The sequence below is a fragment of the Carettochelys insculpta genome, chromosome 1 (assembly GCF_033958435.1).
Source record: "Carettochelys insculpta isolate YL-2023 chromosome 1, ASM3395843v1, whole genome shotgun sequence".
Lineage (NCBI taxonomy): Eukaryota > Metazoa > Chordata > Testudines > Carettochelyidae > Carettochelys > Carettochelys insculpta.
Genome location: NC_134137.1, coordinates 16496923 through 16515627, shown reverse-complemented (window position 1 = coordinate 16515627; position 18705 = coordinate 16496923). Strand labels below are relative to the sequence as shown.

At 42.5% G+C, this 18705-nt stretch overlaps 1 protein-coding gene across 4 annotated transcripts in view; it reads right to left on the bottom strand.

The window, feature by feature from the left end:
- Window positions 1-18705, bottom strand: part of FCHSD2 (FCH and double SH3 domains 2) — a 316194-nt gene that overhangs the window by 221923 nt on the left and 75566 nt on the right. The gene's annotated exons all lie outside the window — the stretch shown is intronic.

Genomic DNA, 18705 nt, shown 5'->3' with positions numbered 1-18705 from the left:
AATAGAATTTCTAGAGGCCAGGAATCCTTTGTTCAAGCCTCCCTACCCCAACAGGAAAATACAAAATTCAAGATGGATTCCAGCATCATGTGGCATGGTTACCAGTCTTTGTAGGACCAAACCAGTTTGGACTTATGGAAAAAAAAAACTTTTTACAGCTCATTGTCATAAGCATGGGTCCATTAAGTTTCTTATGTATCACTAATGGTTTTCACTATTAGACCTAGATTAATAAGCAGTTTATATTTCTAACTTCACACACATACAAGAATGATACATGCAGACAAACAGAATATACACATTCAGTGGATTACAAACTTTTCAATGAGAGATTACATGCCTCATTTTGCCATAAAGAACATTCAAGTTATGCATATTTAAAACCTTATTTCCATAAAACTATGGGAACATAGCTTCACACCCAGATCTCCAGAGATCAGTACCGAACATTAATCCACTACATGAATTCGTCATCATGGACTGTATTTCTAAGATTTTTCTTCTTTTACTCTAGCTCAATACTTTTCCAACAGGCAGCAAAATAAAACTGACCCAGCTGCCCTGCTGCCAACACATGGATCTAAAAAATAGTGAAAACTGGTATAACTTTGCTTATTTTCATAATGCCACAGATTACAGATTCCTTCTGTAGCAGAACATGAGAACTGTGCAGCATTACAACAGTTTAACCTTTGTTTGTATTTGAAGGTTATCTTTGTGACAGCAAGGTCTACAAACTAACTTATTTTCTAACATTTTGCAGGCTTAGACAATGCTATTTTTCTTTTCTACTTGCTCTAGAAAGTAAGTGCAAGGATTTTTTAAGCCTTTTCATAGAGATACTCTTTGTATGCTGTGATACTATGCAACATACAAGTCTGTGAAAGCCTAATTGTTATAAAAGGAATACCAAAAGGACACTGCATACTACTGATGACATTTTTCTGGTATACTGGGTAAGAAATACCCTAGCATTTCATTTATATATTTAGCTGTACAGTAAGCTATACAAAGAGCATCTTAGAGTGTCTGGGATCCTATAGAATCACTTCTGCTCATAGCAAATATTTCTCAGATTAGAAGTTCATCTTTTATTACTTTGCAGCTGGCATTTGGATTCCTTTACTCAGCTGGCTTGACTACCCATACATTTCCGCTCAGTGGCTCTCTCTTGGGAGAGGGGGGTCCAAATGTTCTGATAAAAGGCCTTTTATCTGTATGAAATTGAACAAGTCAACTACTGTATATTTAGAGTCACACTGAACAATTATTTACAGTAGATTTGACAAACATTTTCTGTTTATTTTAGCTCAGCGTTTTCTAAGAGTTGAAAATTGTTTAAAAATAGTAAAGAACACATTTATTATACAATTTAAAATAAACCTCAGTTTATGACGAATGCTGCTATTAGCCAAGCTGTCGCATTGTGCCTGTATTTGCTTGTATCCACTTAAGAACTTGCTAGTGTCACTTATAAACTCATGTTCACAGAACAAGGGATTGTTTCAGATTAAAGTCAAAACCCCTTTCAAGCAAAAATTTTCAGATGATTTAATGAAATACATACTATATATAATGTAAGCTAACCAATTTTACAGAGGGTTCAACCAGCCTGACAGTTTCTGTTCATTTCCTAATTGCTGATCAACAGTAGCACAAAGCTTTGGCAGGGAAAGACTGTTGCCATGCCTCAAGGAGTATAAAAACAAATTTAGCACAGGTTGGACATCTATGAACTGGACTTCTCTCATCCAGCAACATCTCTAGTTTGGCATCCATGGGTGTGCAGGGGCTGGAGTAATCATAGGGAAAAGGTGGGGCTACACACTCAGCATCTACTCCTCTGCCCTCCTCGAGCTTCCAGAGTTCAGCAAGTTCAGGTGCAGAGGGAGAAGTGGAGGGGGTTGCTTAGAGGGGGAAGAGGGACAGTGGCTACAGAGCCCCACAGATTGAGTGCAGGCACATGGCCAACGATAGGAGCTGGGAGCGCAACCTAGTGTGCAGGGTTCCACTGCCAGCCCTGGGGTTAGGCCCCTGGCATTGTGACTCCACAGCCACCTTGCCTCTTCCCCTGAACACCTACCGGCTGCGCCCAACCAGTCCCTGATTTGTTAACACCAGCCCCTTTGCTGCCACCAGGGCAGAGAGGGGCCAGCACTGACCTCTGCTGGTTTGGCAAATTCCCTGGTTCAGGACCAGTCAGGTCCCTAGAGTGAAACACCAGGGAGGGTCAATCTGTATTCATATTTTTCCTTCGGAAACAGGAATACTTTTAACAAACAAAACTTAGAGAAGTAAATACATTTTTTTAGGCACAGTCCAAAAGCATTTTAGTTTGTAGCACAGAGTGAAGACTTAGTTGGGTCATATCTGTGTGGTGCCACAGTGTCACTGAAGGTATACCTATACTTGCCAGATTGACCCAATCAGGGTCAATCTTCCAGGGTTCGACTTCACACATCTAGTGGGGACATGCAAAGTTGAACTATCAGGGCTTTACAGTCAACCCCTGTACTCCTCACTGTCATGAGGAGTAAGGGAAGTTGATGGGAGAATTTCTCCCGTCGACCTCCCTTCATGAGGACGGCCAGATAAGTCAATCCTAGAAAAGCTGATTCCAGCTACGCAATTGTTGTAGCTGGAATTGCGCATAAAGAACTGACTGTCAGGTCTAGTGTAGACCTGCCCTTAGACTCTGTTAGCTGCAGAATGCTCTAACATGTCGCATTCTAACTGCTCTGTGTAGATCTTGCTCACACAAAATCAGAAAGTACCCAATGGCCAATACAGCCCTGTTTGAAACACGTTTACATTTATGTCTCCTTCACACCCACAAGCCCTACATGGGGCAGCTAGTGTGTAACATACCCGAGAACTAATCCTACAGCTTACACCATTCCAGTTCACAGGACAGAGCCACGCATATAAGTCCTAACTTACGTCAAGTGCTACACATGGAAGGAAAGAATAAACAAAGATAACTTACATTATATTTCTTATTTCACTTGCCATTGGCAAAGTATTTGTATTAGAGGTGTACCAACAATGTTTACTGACCCTAAAAACCTGATGACAGCTTTCATTTTCCTATCGTGGGGAAACTGTTTGCTGAGAAAGCAAACCACTGCCTTTCAAAAGGCTTTTCAAAGAAAATGGCACAATTTTCATTGAAGACAGAACAGTTTATTTAGAAGAGAATTGACGAACGGGGCTTCAAGTTAAGCTGCTTGCTCTGACAGACTAAAAGTGCAGCCGTGCACATCTGGGCACTTGCAGGCAAACTGAATTTTCAGATGATTAATTTCATTTTGGTAACCCCTCAAGAGCGACAGTCTGAGGAAACTTGGGACCTCCGTTTTCTAAATGTTTATCTTTTAATTCATTATAGAAAAGAAATAGGATTTGTGGAGAAAAATAGGACTTGTTGGTAGAATATGAAAAACTTATTTATGATGGCCACAGAAAGAACATGAGGGACAATCATTTACAGGAGGGAGAGTGAAACTATACCAGAAGACATACAAGAATAGGTCAAAAGCCATTAGGTTTTTCACTTTCAGCAGCTGTGACTTTCTATGCATGTAAAATGCAGAAGAGGCCAGAGATGACAGGTTATGTTAAATGGCAGACCTGTCACCAAGTTTCCCCCTTTTTAATTAAAGGTTTCAGCCATAAAAGTTCTAAGAGAAATGCAGGCTTTCCAATCACACGCAAGACCCTGCACGGCAACCTGCAGTGCAGTAATCCCCTGGTATGCACAATTTCGATTTGCGCTTAACTCACATTAACGCAAATTAATGGAAATCGAAAGCATTCTAGTCCCCTGGCTTCCCCAGCCCCTGCAGCGGGGCTTCTCCCCTGATTCCCCCAGCTGTCTGCCCACCAAGCTCCCCCAGCTGGGGAAGCTGGGCCAGCAGAGTTTCTCCCAGATGGGAGAAACAATGCCATCACATCCATCTGTCCATCCAGCTCCCCCAGCTAGGGGACACAAGGTAGGCACACAGCCATGCCACTGCAGCTGTCTGTCTCTGGCTTCTCCCAGCTGGGCGAAGCCAGGGGCAGAGAGCCATGCTGCTGAGGATGTCTGTCTCCTGGCTTCGCCCAGGGGGAGGGAGGGAGCACGGCGGGCAGACAGCTATGCCTCTGTGGCTTCTTCCTGGCTTCCCCCAGCTGGGAGAAGCCAGGGTGAAGCTGCACCTGGCTCCCAGAGTGCCGGGGAGCTGAGAACCAGGAAACAGCCTGGCTCCTGGCTCTCTACTGCTGGCGGGAGTCTTGAAACTGACCAGTACTGAAGTTCCGCCATCTGGCATCATCCCATTTGCCCACGACAAGCGGCTCACACCACTCTGTGCTGGTGGGATGCCTCCATAGGTGGGGTATAGGGCGTGGATGAGGCTGCATCAAGAATGCCAGCAGGAGTACAGCAGGTGGTTGAGATGGGTTAAGAAGCTGGACAGGAGCAAGGAGCACTATGCCCAGAAGGTGGACCACAGGATCAAGGAGCTCCTTGTCATAGAACTGCTGAGCCTCCGTATAGTCCACAATGTGTCTGTTCCCTGCCTGCTCCAGGTCTGACATGAACAGCTCTGCAGGGAGGGTGCTGCTATGCTGCAAACAGGCTCAGCACGTGCAGGAAGGAGCTGTTCAGGAGGAGGCCTTGAAGGGAGCGGCTGACTGAAGCTCCCAGAAGAGCTTTGCAGCCATGTGACCCTGTCCACGGTGTTTCCTGCTCATGGCTTTTGAAAGAGCACCAAGACTGTGTAGACACTCTCTTTTGAAAGCACAGGTGTTCTTTTGAAAGAAGAAACAGGAAGCACCATCCACTTTTTTGTGTGTGTGGACACTCTCTCTCAAAGACTACTTTTCGAATTCCAAGTTTCAAAAAAGGTTCTTTCAAAATAGCACTGGAGTGTAGACGTAACCATAGAATGCAGTGAATTTTGTGGTCAAACTGATGGTGGGAACGGGAAAGGCATGAGGCCAATGGTTGTCTCCAGTACCAAACTGGCAGTAAAGAAAGATGCATTTCTAAGGCAGCCACTAGCTGGAGTTCATCTATGCCAAACGAGTTATACTGATGCTTCCAATGTGGAAGGAGAAAAAACTAGAACAGATGGTGAGAATAAGTGTCAGTTGGCCTTATGAGTTTTTAAGCTTTGCAATCAACCACGTTAACGATCTTACTATCTAAGGAACAATGCCAAAACTAGGCCTCACTGTGCTAGGCACTGTAAAAAACCACACAATAGCCACAAGCCTCTGTTGTGAAGAGCTAATTATTTAAATTGACAAAACAGAATCTGGGAAAGAAGTATAACACAAACAGTGACCTATGTGATTGCACCAAATGTCTTGTTAGTTCAGTGATTTTTTGTGAGGGTGGGGAGCATGAAGAAAGGGATTAGGTTAGGAAAGATATGTTAAGTGGAAAACAGTGAAGAGAGACAGAAGCCTGTACACAGGAATTTCTGGTGCGTGCACTTTTTTGTAAATATAGACCTGTCCCCCCACCACACAAACAGTGGGCCCTGCCTGTCTCCCACTACCCACAGCTCTCCAGCTGGCCCTGCCTCTCTCTACCCAACCCTGCCACCACCCTGTCGCTCACTCTCCAACCACTTCTGGTTTGGCTTCCCACCCTACCCCCCCACAACTGAAATATCCTGCAAGGCCCAACGGCTCCCCACACCTGATCACATTCCCCACCACCACCAGCCCAACCCTGCCACCCTGGTTAGCTGGAAACCTCTGTCCCCTGCTCTGCCAATCCCCCTGGCTTGGGCCAAGAACCCCCACCCACCCTACCCTATCTCCCTATCCCCCCTGACTGGCCCCAGGACCCTCACCCACCCTACCCTAACTAGTCCCAATGATATTCCCCCTCCAGCTCAGCCAAGGAAGAGGGAGTGTTGCCTGCGGCAGGGACCAGGTGGTAGACAACAGCAGTTGCAGGGGGTCGCAGAACTCCCCAGAACTCACAACTCAGTACTCTACCTTGGCTTCCCAGTCTGCTGAGCCCCACTTCTCTGCAGTTGGGAGGCCTCCAGACACCCAGACAGGCTCAGTAAGCTGGGAGGCAGTGGCCAAGCACAGTGTGGTGAGTGCCAGGAGGGTGGGGGGGTGTAGCCATGGGGAGATGCCTGCTCACCCATGTCCCAGGTAATCCCTGACTCCTGTCTACCAGCCTGAGAGAGGATATTGAAGTGAAGAAGCTCCCCAGAGGTCATGTGACCCTAGGCTGTCAATACACACACTGGAAAGGCATGTCAGATAATATTAGGAGTAGCTTTCTCCTTACAGAGGCAATGCCACATTTTGCCCCATCAAGAGAGCTGGGGTAATAATCAACTCAGGAGGAACTGTGGAAAAGGTTCAAAAAAGATATACAGAAGAACCCAAGAGAGAGATGACAAATGGGAAAGAAAAAGCCAGGGGGAACCCTTTCCCAATGAGGGCTGAAAGACTGTTGTTGCCATTTCCCCTGATTTTGTGGTCCCAGGCCTGCTGCCAGGGAAGGCATTGGGAAGGGAGCAACTGCCCCGGGCTCTGGTGATTTAAAGGGGTACACAGCTCCCACCCACCACTACTACAGAGGCAACAGCTGAAGCCTCAGGCTCTTTAAACTCCCACTAGAGCCTTGACCAAAGAGAGCCCAAAGCCATTCTGGGGGCCCAAAGCCAACTCTCCACACACCTTGCCTAGGTCCCGGTGAAGCTGGTTGGTCCCCCTGAATGGCCCAATGCTGAAACTTTCCAAAAAGGCAAGAAACTCCCCCTGGTTCTCCATCCTTTCAAATCAAGGGAAATGGCAGCTTCACCTACAGGAATCCGAAGAACAAGCAAGAATGAATAGTTTCAAAGAGCAAGATGTTTAGGATGAAAGTATAGCACCTAAATTTACCAATATTCCAAGCAGAAGCAGGTTTGCAAAAGCACTAATGGAAAGAAAAATGACGACTAAGGAAGGCTAAAGGAATTTTGCCTGCATCACTTTAGCATAAAATTTAGTTTCTTTACTTTTTTTGTATAAATACTGCAGAGTTCTAAGTTTACATAACCCTTTAAAAGGAATTTAAATATTTTCACAAAAAATACAAGCAGACAGTATGCCTCTGTTCTTACGGAAATATTGCGTTAAGTTGCTGAATTCCACAAAAACTGTATTGGACAGTATGGTGTTTTGTATTTTTAAAAAGGTGACCTCCTTAAAATATAATAGCCAAATATTTGAATGTTTATACATGTTAAAATTTGACTAAACAGTTGAAAAGGACCAGATTTTTTTTAAAAGAAAAACATTTCAATAGCTTAGGAGAAAGTCTATCAAAGGAGAAGTCCATTCCATATGAAAATCAGCCCATAATGCTTGAACAACAAATACTTTTGACATTTTAGTACATTCTGGTAAACAGGTCTTGATGCAGTCCTAGTCACGTTATAAAAATGAGATGGACAATCTGCATAAAAATATTTGTCTGCATGTCACATTAAACTGTGATCTTTTTGTTGTATGTATACTTTATTATCTTAAACGTAAACAAGTTATACATACAGAGGTCTAATGATCTTGTTCCTAAACGTCTTTCGAGGAAGCATGCACTAAGTGGCTGAAGTAAGATGAGTACAGAATAATATCAGTCATATTATACTACCTTACCTGTCAAATTTGTCAGTATAACTTATTCCAAAATTTAAAATAGCACTCAATCATCTATGAAAAGAGGCAGGTCAGGTCTCTGCAGTGCTCATGGAGTGAATAACTAAAGTCCTAGAGTTTGTTTTCTTGTTGCGGATGATAGTTGAATATAATAGTCTACAGGAGAAGGCACTATCAAGCGTGAGATTTTTCTGTAACCAGTGGAGTTTTCTTCATAGAGTATGTGGTTGTATAATGCCACAATCAGCACAATCAATATGCATAATTTACACAAGCAACATAATGACTAGGAAGCAGTTTGAAGGCCCTTCATCAAACTGCCGTCAAATAGAGAAGACTGCAAAAAGCAAACCCTGAGCAGATCTAACATGGGGATCATAAAAAACAAGCAGCCCTACAGAACCTTAATGTCTTATAGCACCTTTTACTTATTAGGTAATGATCTTTCAGGCATAAGACCTAATAAATAAAATCTGTGGGTTGCTTGTTACATAATAAATAAAATTATTAGTCTTTAAAGGTGCTACACAACTTTTTTTTTTTTTTTTTTTCGGTGAAGCTACAAACTAACATGGCTACTCCTCAGACTATGGAACTCATATGAACAGATTTTTAAGAAAACTCACATAAACCAACATTAATAGCTCATCTCAAATACTGGTTGATACTCTGCCATTTTCTTCAAAAAACTCATTACAGAAAAAATTATTTCCTCTTAGAGTTGTTCCTGATCCACATTTATTAAACACAAGACAAAAAAACTGAGGTGCTCATGAACAAGGAGAAAGTTGTGCAGTGATGGATGAGACATTGCACCAGTCTGTACAAAGCACAATGAGACCCGAGTGTCTCAGAGGGACTAATCAAAGAACTGAAAGAGATATCTCCACCAAGCATCGAGAGCAAGACCAATATTTCGAGGAGGAAGTACAAAGAGCAGTGAAACGGCCAAAGAACAAGAGCCCTGAAAATGATATGATCACAGGGGAGATGATCAAACACGAAAGAGAAAGTACGACTCAGGAAATACACCGACTATGTCATATAGCATGGAAAGAAGGGAACGCACCTAAGGCATGGACAACATCCACGCTAGTGACAATACCCAAGAAAGGAAGTACATTAGAGTGCAAGAACTACAAAACAATTGCCCTAACAAGTCATCAAGGCAAGGTGCTGATGATACTGACGGAGAGACTGAGATCGCAGACAGAAGAATATCCAGCAGACGATCAAGCAGGATTCAGGAAAGACAGAAGTACCATACAGCAAATACTGGCACTAAGATAGTGGAAAAAGGTCAAGGAAAGAACATCTACAGTTGTTTCATCAATTTTCAGAAGACATTTGACAGTATAGATCAGAAAGTGACTTGGGCAGTGTTGGAGTCATATGGAGTAGACGGCAAACTGATACAGTTGTTGGAGGATACAGGACAACAAGGAGGCAGCGGTGAGAATGTGCGGAGTTGGGAAGTTGGTTTAGAACGAGTATAGGTTTAAGACAAGGAGCTCTGATATTGCCGAGTATCTTCATCACACACCTAAGCCGTGTCTACACTAGCCCCAAACTTCAAAATGGCCACGCAAATGGCCATTTCGAAGTTTACTAATGAAGCGCTGAAATGCATATTCAGTGCTTCATTAGCATGCGGGCGGCCGCAGCGCTTCGAATTTGATGTGGGTTGCCACCGTGCGGCTCGTCCCAACGGGGCTACTTTTCGAAAGGATCCTACCTACTTCAAAGTCCCCTTGTTCCCATCTGCTCATAGGAATAAGGGGACTTTGAAGGAGGCGGCGTCCTTTCGAAAAGCAGCCCCGTTGGGACGAGCCGCACGGCGGCAAGCCACATCAATTTCGAAGCGCCGCAGCCACCCACATGCTAATGAAGCACTAAATATGCATTTCAGTGCTTCATTAGTAAACTTCGAAATGGCCATTTGCATAGCCATTTTGAAGTTTGGGGCTAGTGTAGACGTGGCCCTAGAGAGAGAGCCTGATGGACGAGATCAAAGAAGAAGTAGAAGGGGCATCTGTGCATGGGATGAGAATCAAAAACTTGAGGTTCGTGGATGATATAGTTATCACTGATATAGTTCTCACTGAAGAAAAGCTAGCGAGAACAGTGCAGGTGCTAAACGAGGAAGGGAAGCAGTACGGACTAATTATGAACATCAATAAAACAAAAACAATGGTATTTGGAGATAAGGAAATAGGAAGGAGGATCAGTGTAAACGGAATCCAACTAGGGAAAGTAGAGAAGTTCACATATTTGGGGAGCAACATAATGTAGGATCTAGACTTTAAGAAGGAAACAGCAACTAGAATAGTGAAAGCAAGAGCAAGTTTGAAGGCAACGCATAAAATCTGGAAAAGCAAAGCAAATAGTTTAGGAATAAAGCTGAACATCTTGAAAATGTGTGTATTCTGCAGCATGTTGTACAGACGTGAGACAAAGGTGACAACAAAAGATTCAAACAGAAGAACACTGGTATTTGAAAGCAGTTGTTATAGAAAGATCCCAAGAATAGGGAATGCAGGAGGTCACCAAAGAGGAATTATATAGGAAGATACAGCCGAAAGAGAACCTACTGCTGAAGGTTATACAATGGAAGTTACAGCTATTCAGGCATATTTGCAGAATGAATGATGAATGACCCTGGTATTCGGCATAATGGACGGTTTGAATAGGAGAGGCAGACCCCACAGAGAATGAGTAGATGATATAGTAGATTGGTGTGGAGTTAGTCTACAGAAACTAAGCAACTCCACATTGGACAGGGAAAGATGGAAGGAAACAGTGAGGGAGGCATCGGACACCAATGGGCACTGAGCCCATGGTTGTTGTTGATGATGATTCTGCACAGGTTTCAACTTTATAGATAGTCTGAGCTTCACAGAGAAATGTTCTTGCACCATACATAATTAACATAAAATAGCAGGTTTTAGTGATAATTTAAAGACATGTATTAGTGTAATACAAAACAAATGAAACAGTATGTATATAGTGTATTTCATAGGAATCATGTCATACACCTATAGCCTAGCACCTGGTTTTGAATGAGCTGACAAACATACTAACCTCCTGACAGAACAAACTGCCTCTATGAAATTTGTATTAAATGTTTTTAATTTTATAAAGAAATATGCAAACACTACATGAAACTTTCTACAGCTGTGACATATTTTGAAATTTAGGGAATCATTTGATTTTTCCAGATACTAATGCAAAACTTCTAGTTCCACCTTTTCCCACAGAAGGTGCAAGTGAGGCTAGAGTCTATTTATGGAACTCAGAGATAGAGGGCTTTGACCCCAACAAAGGCCATTCTGGACTGAGCACAGAAGTCCAGCCTGAACCTATGTTTGGAGTATGCTGATTTTGCCCATAGGGCAAGAAGGACTGGAACCTAAGACGCTTCTTCTGTCCAAAGTGAGCTATGAAAGAAAGAGAGGCATCATACTTCGGGAAACTGATTACAGAAATATCAATGACCAGGAGGTGGACCATTTAAAATGTTCATTAAGTTCTACTGTGGGTAACTATGGCATTAACCTTGGCAAAATGTGCAACATGTACTTTAAGCAAAAACGGGGTACTTCAACCTCCTCCGTGCTACACTGACATTAAAGCTATTGAAAATTATCGGAAACAGTTTATAAGATTATTAATAAGACAAAGTTAAACTGCCCACAAAAAGACCTCTGAGATTCCTAATGCCCATAGACTACGATACTCAGAAAGAGACAGACACTTAGGGCTTGCAACTCTTCCACATGGCCCTGAACTCCAACCATCCAACATCAGGAGGATGTGCTCATGCAAGGCTCACTGGCATGGCTTTTGAGAACACCACAGTTCCAGTGCCTTGATTCTCTCAGTGTCATTACACAGAGAGTCCCCAGAAAAGAAGTGGTCCAGGAAAGTAATGCATTTAAAGCTTGCTTCAGTTTTAAAAAACAAACAAACAGACCAGCCTTTGTGAAAGATGCCATAAATAAAAACCTGTGTCTACATGCAGCAAAACTATTTTCAGGAATAAATGTCACTTTTAAGCTTCCAAGAGTTTATAAGGAAAAATAAAAAACCACAAACATTCTAAAAGGTAAAGGAACATATTTTAGAATATTTCTAATATTTTAAGATTTATAACAACTTCCTGCCTTCTTGCAACTATTGCCAAATAAACTCTCTTGTTAATGTGTATCTCAGAGCCCAGCACTGCAATTCTTCGACAGGCAAGTCTCCCATTTACAGGAGTGAAAGGCTTGCCTGCATAGACTGCAGAATCATAGCCAGATTTCTTCACTATCTACAATCATGGCAGACACTACAATCTGCATATGAATGCTCATTATTACGTAAACTGCTACCAACACACATGGAAGTAAAAAAATCTCAATTCCCTAGGAAAGGAATTATGTCTGAGTCTTAATGACAAGCCGTTTCCCTCACATTTTAAAATAGTTTTATGTGTATTTTAAAATTATCTTCCAGCTAAAGTAAACTGAGCATTTCATAAGACATGCAAATAAAAGCAGACCAGGTATAGCTAAGTTGATGCTGGAACAGACTAATGATGACTTTCAACACTGGTACATGCAACTCCACAGTAAAATTATTTCTTTAGGGAACAAAAATAGCAAAAATAATTAAACACATCAGTTAACACCATAGGCTACTGGTCAATGGATCCATGTCTGTTTCTTGTTTGTCCCCAGGGAGGGACCCACCCTTATAGTCTGTAATCTTTTCCTGCTCTTTTTACAGCCACAAAAATCTTTTGTATCCTTCAGGAGGAACATTCTGCCAAGACTACAGTGAATGAAATAATAAACAACAAGTTGCTTGTAAACACATTCAAGGCAAGTATCTAAAATTATTTTACTGACACTCCAGTGGTTAGCTAACCTCTAAGTCTGGGGCCTGACACCATTTCACTCTAATATTAATGCATTAGTATTGAACAGCTGGCATAAAGCATGTGTTCTTTAAGATACAGCTGATTTGGATGTTCAGAAAGTCTGAATCAATGAAGTTACTTCCGTGTTCAACACTGAAATGATTACATTTACAATAGCCACGTCTACACTAGCCAGCTATTTCAAGTAGCTGGCCCAACTTCGAAATAACGCACGTCGTATCTACACGTGCTGTGTGCTATTCAAAGTTGAAATCGACGTTAGGCGGCGAGATGTCGAAATCGCTATCCCCATCAGAAGAGGGGACTAGCACTCTACTTCAATGTTCAGCATCAAAGTAGAGCATGTGTAGACGATCCGCATCCCACTACTTCAAAATAGCAGGGTCCTCCATGGCAGCAATCAGTTGAGTGGTTGAGACACGCTGTCCAGCCCCTGCGGGGCCCTATGGTCGCCGTGTGCAGCAGCCCTTAAAGCACCATGCACCCAGCTATCCTGTGGCATGCAGCTGAGAGTGTGCAGGCAGCAGCACAGACATGCAGCTGCCCTGCATGCCCTCCATAGGTCCTACAGACCCCCATGGCAGCCAGCCAGACCCCTGAGTGCCCCCAAGGCACACCCCTCAGGGGGGCCCAGGGCTCCCAGCTGTCCAGCCAGCAGGGGAAGAGGTGGCAGGGCTCCTCCTGGACGGACTCCGGAATCCGGGACCTGTTGAGGCTTTGGGGCGAGGAGGAGGTGCTACAGGTAATGGGGAGCAAGCAGCGGAACGCAGACGGGTTCGGCCAGCTGGCCGAGGGCCTGGCCACCTGGGGTCACCATGTCGAGAGTACAGTGAAGGAGCTGCAGCAGGGTTATGCCTGGGCACAGGACACGGGCAGCTGTCCTGGGGACGCCCTTCCCACTTGCCCCTTTTACAGGGAGCTCAGTGAGATCCTGGGCCCCCAGTACACCTCCTCCCACCCAGGCACCCTGACACCTCGGCCAAGGAGCCCCAGCAAGCCTCAGAGCTGGATTCTGGCCCCGAAGCCAGCCCTGCACCCTAGGGCCCCCACAGGAACCCACCCCTAGGACAGCTCAAGCCACTGTTTAAGGCTCTTTGCAAACTCAGACAAATATCACTGACCTAGTTGTACTAAGGTCACATTCTATAGGTTTACTCTGCAATTATGCAGGTTATAAAACAGACTAAAATTAGCAGACATTTTGAACAAAAAACAATGTTTGTCTGTGATGGTCAACAAGCCACAATTGCCGGACAAACCTGTGCTATGGAGTTATAAACTGTAAACAATAATGAAAAAGTACAGTAGAGATGTAATTATCTCAAAGTACTTTTTTTCTTTTAGATGCTTACAAGAATTAGTAGAGTGAGTGTTATATATATAGTTTGAAAAGTAACTACTCACACAATTGCACTTCCATTCAGTGAAATAGTATCTGAAAAGCCTTGCTCTATGTAGCCCGCAAAGCAGTTATGATTAATGGCCAACACAGCAGAATTTCATTGCAGCATTGTCACTTCCAAACAACATCATTACGTTTCTCTTACATAAAACACTCCCATTTTCTGGCCATATGGTAAACTTTTAAATGCCTATGGCTTTTGTTCAGCAGAGAACTGCACTACTTAATCCCACAAAGTTGTGATAGGACTGAAACACACAGGCATTGCCATAACATGTAGAAATAAAACTCTAAGACCTCAAAAAAGAGCGTCTCTTGGGCTACGCATTTTGTACAGACAAGTAATTAACATTCCCTGCTCCACAGCATTTAGATTCAAACACACTAGAATAGCTAACAGACAGGTATAATATGTAAACAAAAGCAATAAAAATACAAGATCAAGTTTTATGTTATTTCTGTGCCGACCTCTGCTGTAATTCACTATGCCCACACAAACTGCTCACCATTGCAGGACACTGAAGTCTATACAGGTTCCACCCTGATATAAAGATGCATTGTGCAGGCACTTGTCACACAAATACAGTATACCAACATAGAGAAGTTTTTCAAAAACAACACAAAAATGGCCTATTTTGACAAGATGGTGGGAGTGCTAATATTGTTTTAAAATTTACCACCTCTTTCCCATACAGGAGACTGGCAAATAAGTCAAGCTTCAATTTTGCAAGAGTCACTCCCCTAAAGCAACAAAAAACATTTGGATATTTTGCACTAGATTCTTTGCAAGAAATGCCTTAATGATTCAATCTAGACTACTGAGGTGTTGTGCCACCTTTGCCCTGCAACTATGGGTGTTTCACAATGCTGCAGCCCACCTGGGCTACTCATAAATAACCAAATATTATGCAGGTCATATTCAATGGCTATGTATGGTCCAACTCCTAGACAAGCAACTCTGATGGTAGCAGCAGCCTGTTTGCAAATATCAGCCACACTTTGCCTTTTGGCCGCCTTCGGTTACTATTTGCAGGATGACGCTGACAAGTCCTAACGTCTGAACTTCTCTCCAAAACACATGTTCTATTGTCCAGCCCTCTTCTGGACAGCCCAGCTACATTATCAGAGAGGTAGCCGTGTTAGTCTGTAGCTTCGAGAACACCAAGAAGTCTTGTGGCACCTTATAGACTAACAGATATTTTCGAGCATAAGCTTTCGTGGGCAAAGACCCACTTCATCAGATGCATGAGTGGGGTGTCTCCATTGTCCCTCTAAGGGGATCGGTATAAGACATTTTATCATCTTAAAATGAGTTACCCAAACTATTCAGATACTGGAGTAGTTTTAATTAAAGAATAAAACTAGTTTATTTAACTACAAGCAAACATATTTTAAGTGAGTAGAAGGAATTAAAGTCAGAAATGATTACAAGGGAAATGAACATTAAGTCACTTTATATAACTTAAACTTGTTTCAAGGTGACATTCTTATCAGACAAGTTCCAAGCAACACTGACGACAAAGGTTCAAGTCAGGATCTACTTGCAAAGTACATAGACTGTTTCTTTTGTTTTCTTATGTTGAGGGTGGCAATCAAAATAGCAAGAAGAGCCTTTTTTTTAAAACCCCTTCTTCAAATTTGGTAAAAACTTAATTCAAGAGCTCTAATGCATGTGAATACAAGACAGTCCTTAATAAATCATGTCAAACCATAGTTTTTGTAACCTCTATTTTAAGAGCAGGGCACATACAATGATTTGTAATGGGATACATATTTACTGCAGGACGCTCACAAACTTTTTCATGTATTCTATTTCCTCACATTTTACACGTGTGTGCTTCTACTACTATCTTCCTGACTTTCACTCCCAATCCACTGCATTATTTTACTTCACATTTAATTTCAGTTTTCTTTCTTAAAATGTGTGTTGCCCTTCACAGCAGGAATGCCACAAGCTTCCTCTTCCTTTTCAAAATCAAGATTTTCTTAGCAACATGATCAAAACACATACACACTATGATATCTCACAATGCACTGTACATATTAAAGGAGGAGTTAACCAACAATTCCAGATCACATATAGGCTACGTCTACACTAGCCCCAACCTTTGAAATGGCCACGCAAATGGCCACTTCGAAGTTTACTAATGAAGCGCTGAAATGCATATTCAACGCTTCATTAGCATGCGGGTGGCCACAGCACTTCGAAATTGACATGCCACGCCGCCGCACGGCTCGTCCCGATGGGGCTCCTTTTCGAAAGGACCCCGCCTACTTCGAAGTCCCCTTATTCCGGAATAAGGGGACTTTGAAGTAGGCGGGGTCCTTTCGAAAAGGAGCCCTGTCTGGACAAGCTGCACGGCGGCGTGGCGCGTCAATTTCGAAGTGCCACGGCCGCCCACATGCTAATGAAGCACTGAATATGCATTTCAGTGCTTCATTAGTAAACTTCGAAGTGGCCATTTGCGTGGCCTTTTCGAAGTTGGAGCTAGTGTAGACACGGCCACAGTGTACTATTTAGATATGAGTTTTTCACTGTTGGGCTTTTAGACGTTTACTGTTTATCAAAAATAATCAGGAGGGGTGGGGGGTTTTTTTGGTTTTGTTTTTTTAAACTTTGCAATTATAGTGTCAGGAGCCACAAAGAAGTTCTTAAAGAGACACATGTGGCCCCGGAGCTGCAGGTTGCAGATACCTTAGGCGAAGAAGAGAGAAATGAAGAAAAGACAACTTGACTCTCATCCTTTTAAATGTATTTTCCTGTTGCATTACCCCTGAAGTTCCTTCCAGATGTGAGGATAGTGACAGAGGGCTGCATTGGGTGTGTCTACACTAGGAACTAACTTTGAAGTTAGGCACTGCTTTGAAGTAGCCAGCAGAGTCTACACACATTTTCCCTTATTTTGAAGTTACTTTGAAGTTAACTTCAAAGTAGGGAGCCCAACTGCAAAGTCCTTACTCTATTCCTGGGAATGGAGTAGCACCCTCCTTCAAAGTTTAACTTTGAAGTAGGGCATGTGTAAATGCTCAACTTCGACATTTGTTACTTTGAAGTTGTACCTTGAAATAAGCAACTTCAAAGCTATTTTTGTAGTGTAGACACACCCATTGTGACAGAAATTTCATGCCATTTGCTAAAATGTTGACTAACCATGCCTCCATCTTACTGTTTTTAAGGACTCGTACTACTTATATATCAACTAAAACATTAGCGCACACACACACACACACACACTTTCAGACCTGCCTGATCAATCTTGAGTAATCAGGGTCCATAGATTTGAACCTGTACCTCCAACACTGCTAAAGGATTCAAGACTTTACACATTATGTTGCTGCAAACATTTCATCATCCTATTATTCACCTGTGAATTATGATTTTTCAAAGGATGTCTTACAAGGCATATTTTGCACAACTATTACAATGAAAGTTCTGAACACAGGTGTAAATCACCTCAGAGTCTAAACCTCATTTATGGCTGTCAGTAGAATTTAGACACCCAATTCCCTATTCAAAGAGGCGGCTTGGGCTTTAAAACAGCCTTAAAAATCCGGTTGTAGAGCATTCATTAAAAATGTCAGGCCCTAACTGCTATCCTAAAGTTGTTACTTTAGTGTAATTGTCAAAGTAATCAATTACACAGTAATGTAATGTCTAATATATCAATGAATATTCAAACAGCATCTAGATCTATTGACTTTTGATACAATCCAGAAATCCAGAACTACTGCATTTTTTTGCAGTACAACTTCCACGTAACTCAAATTTTCGTGCAAGTTGAGGGGAGACAGGAACTAGGCTGCCACCTTGTTCCTGGCTTCCCTGGGCTTGCAGGAGCTGAGAAACTGACCAGCACACCAGGAAACCTTTTAAGTTATGACAGACTTACAGCAGGAAACCGCTGTCAGGTTTCTCCATTCCTGTCAGGGAACAGCAGCCTGACTCTCGGCTGCCACCCTGCCAGGGGTGGCAGTTGCGTTAACCCAAGACACATAGAACCAATGCATATATCTTGAGGGTTTACTGTACATGGATATGCACACAGACATTCTTAGAGTACGCAGCAAGAGACTGACCTAAACATGTTTGAAACAAAAATGGCTTCATTTTGATTTCGTTCTCGGATGAAAACGTGCAGGATTTCAGCATGAGTAAAATATGCATGGTAAAATGTTGAAGTCTTGAAAAATCAGCTGGTTCTTGATTTACAAAATTAACTGTACATAGAAATATAATAAATTCCCCTGTTTAGTGTTTCTTTTTATTTTTCACTGTAGGTTTATAACATTTTAGAGTAGGCAAAATAGGCTCTAAAAACTTCTGTCGTAAGTTTAAAGGTCATAAATTAAAACAGCTGCTCCTTGTTTCCAAATCAGAAGGGATTTAACAAGAGGGAGAATCAAAACTCACCATCCCATCCTAATCATGCCTCTCCCTTCACCAAAAGCCTGAGTAAATAGATGGGCCTTACAGAATACTCTTAAGCTCACTAGGTTTGGACTATATTGGAGCAAAGAAAAATAATTTATGCAAGTACGTACTGATACGACTGTAATGATGATGTCACAATGACTTTTCCACTCTTTTCTCTAACCAGTCTGATTCCACCTATTTTATGGTTGCCACTTTGACCCTGGGCAACATTTGAAAAACGTTACTGTAGACCAATTCCAAGACCAATAAATTCTCCCTAGATCTTCCCCTGATCCCTCTTGCTTCAGA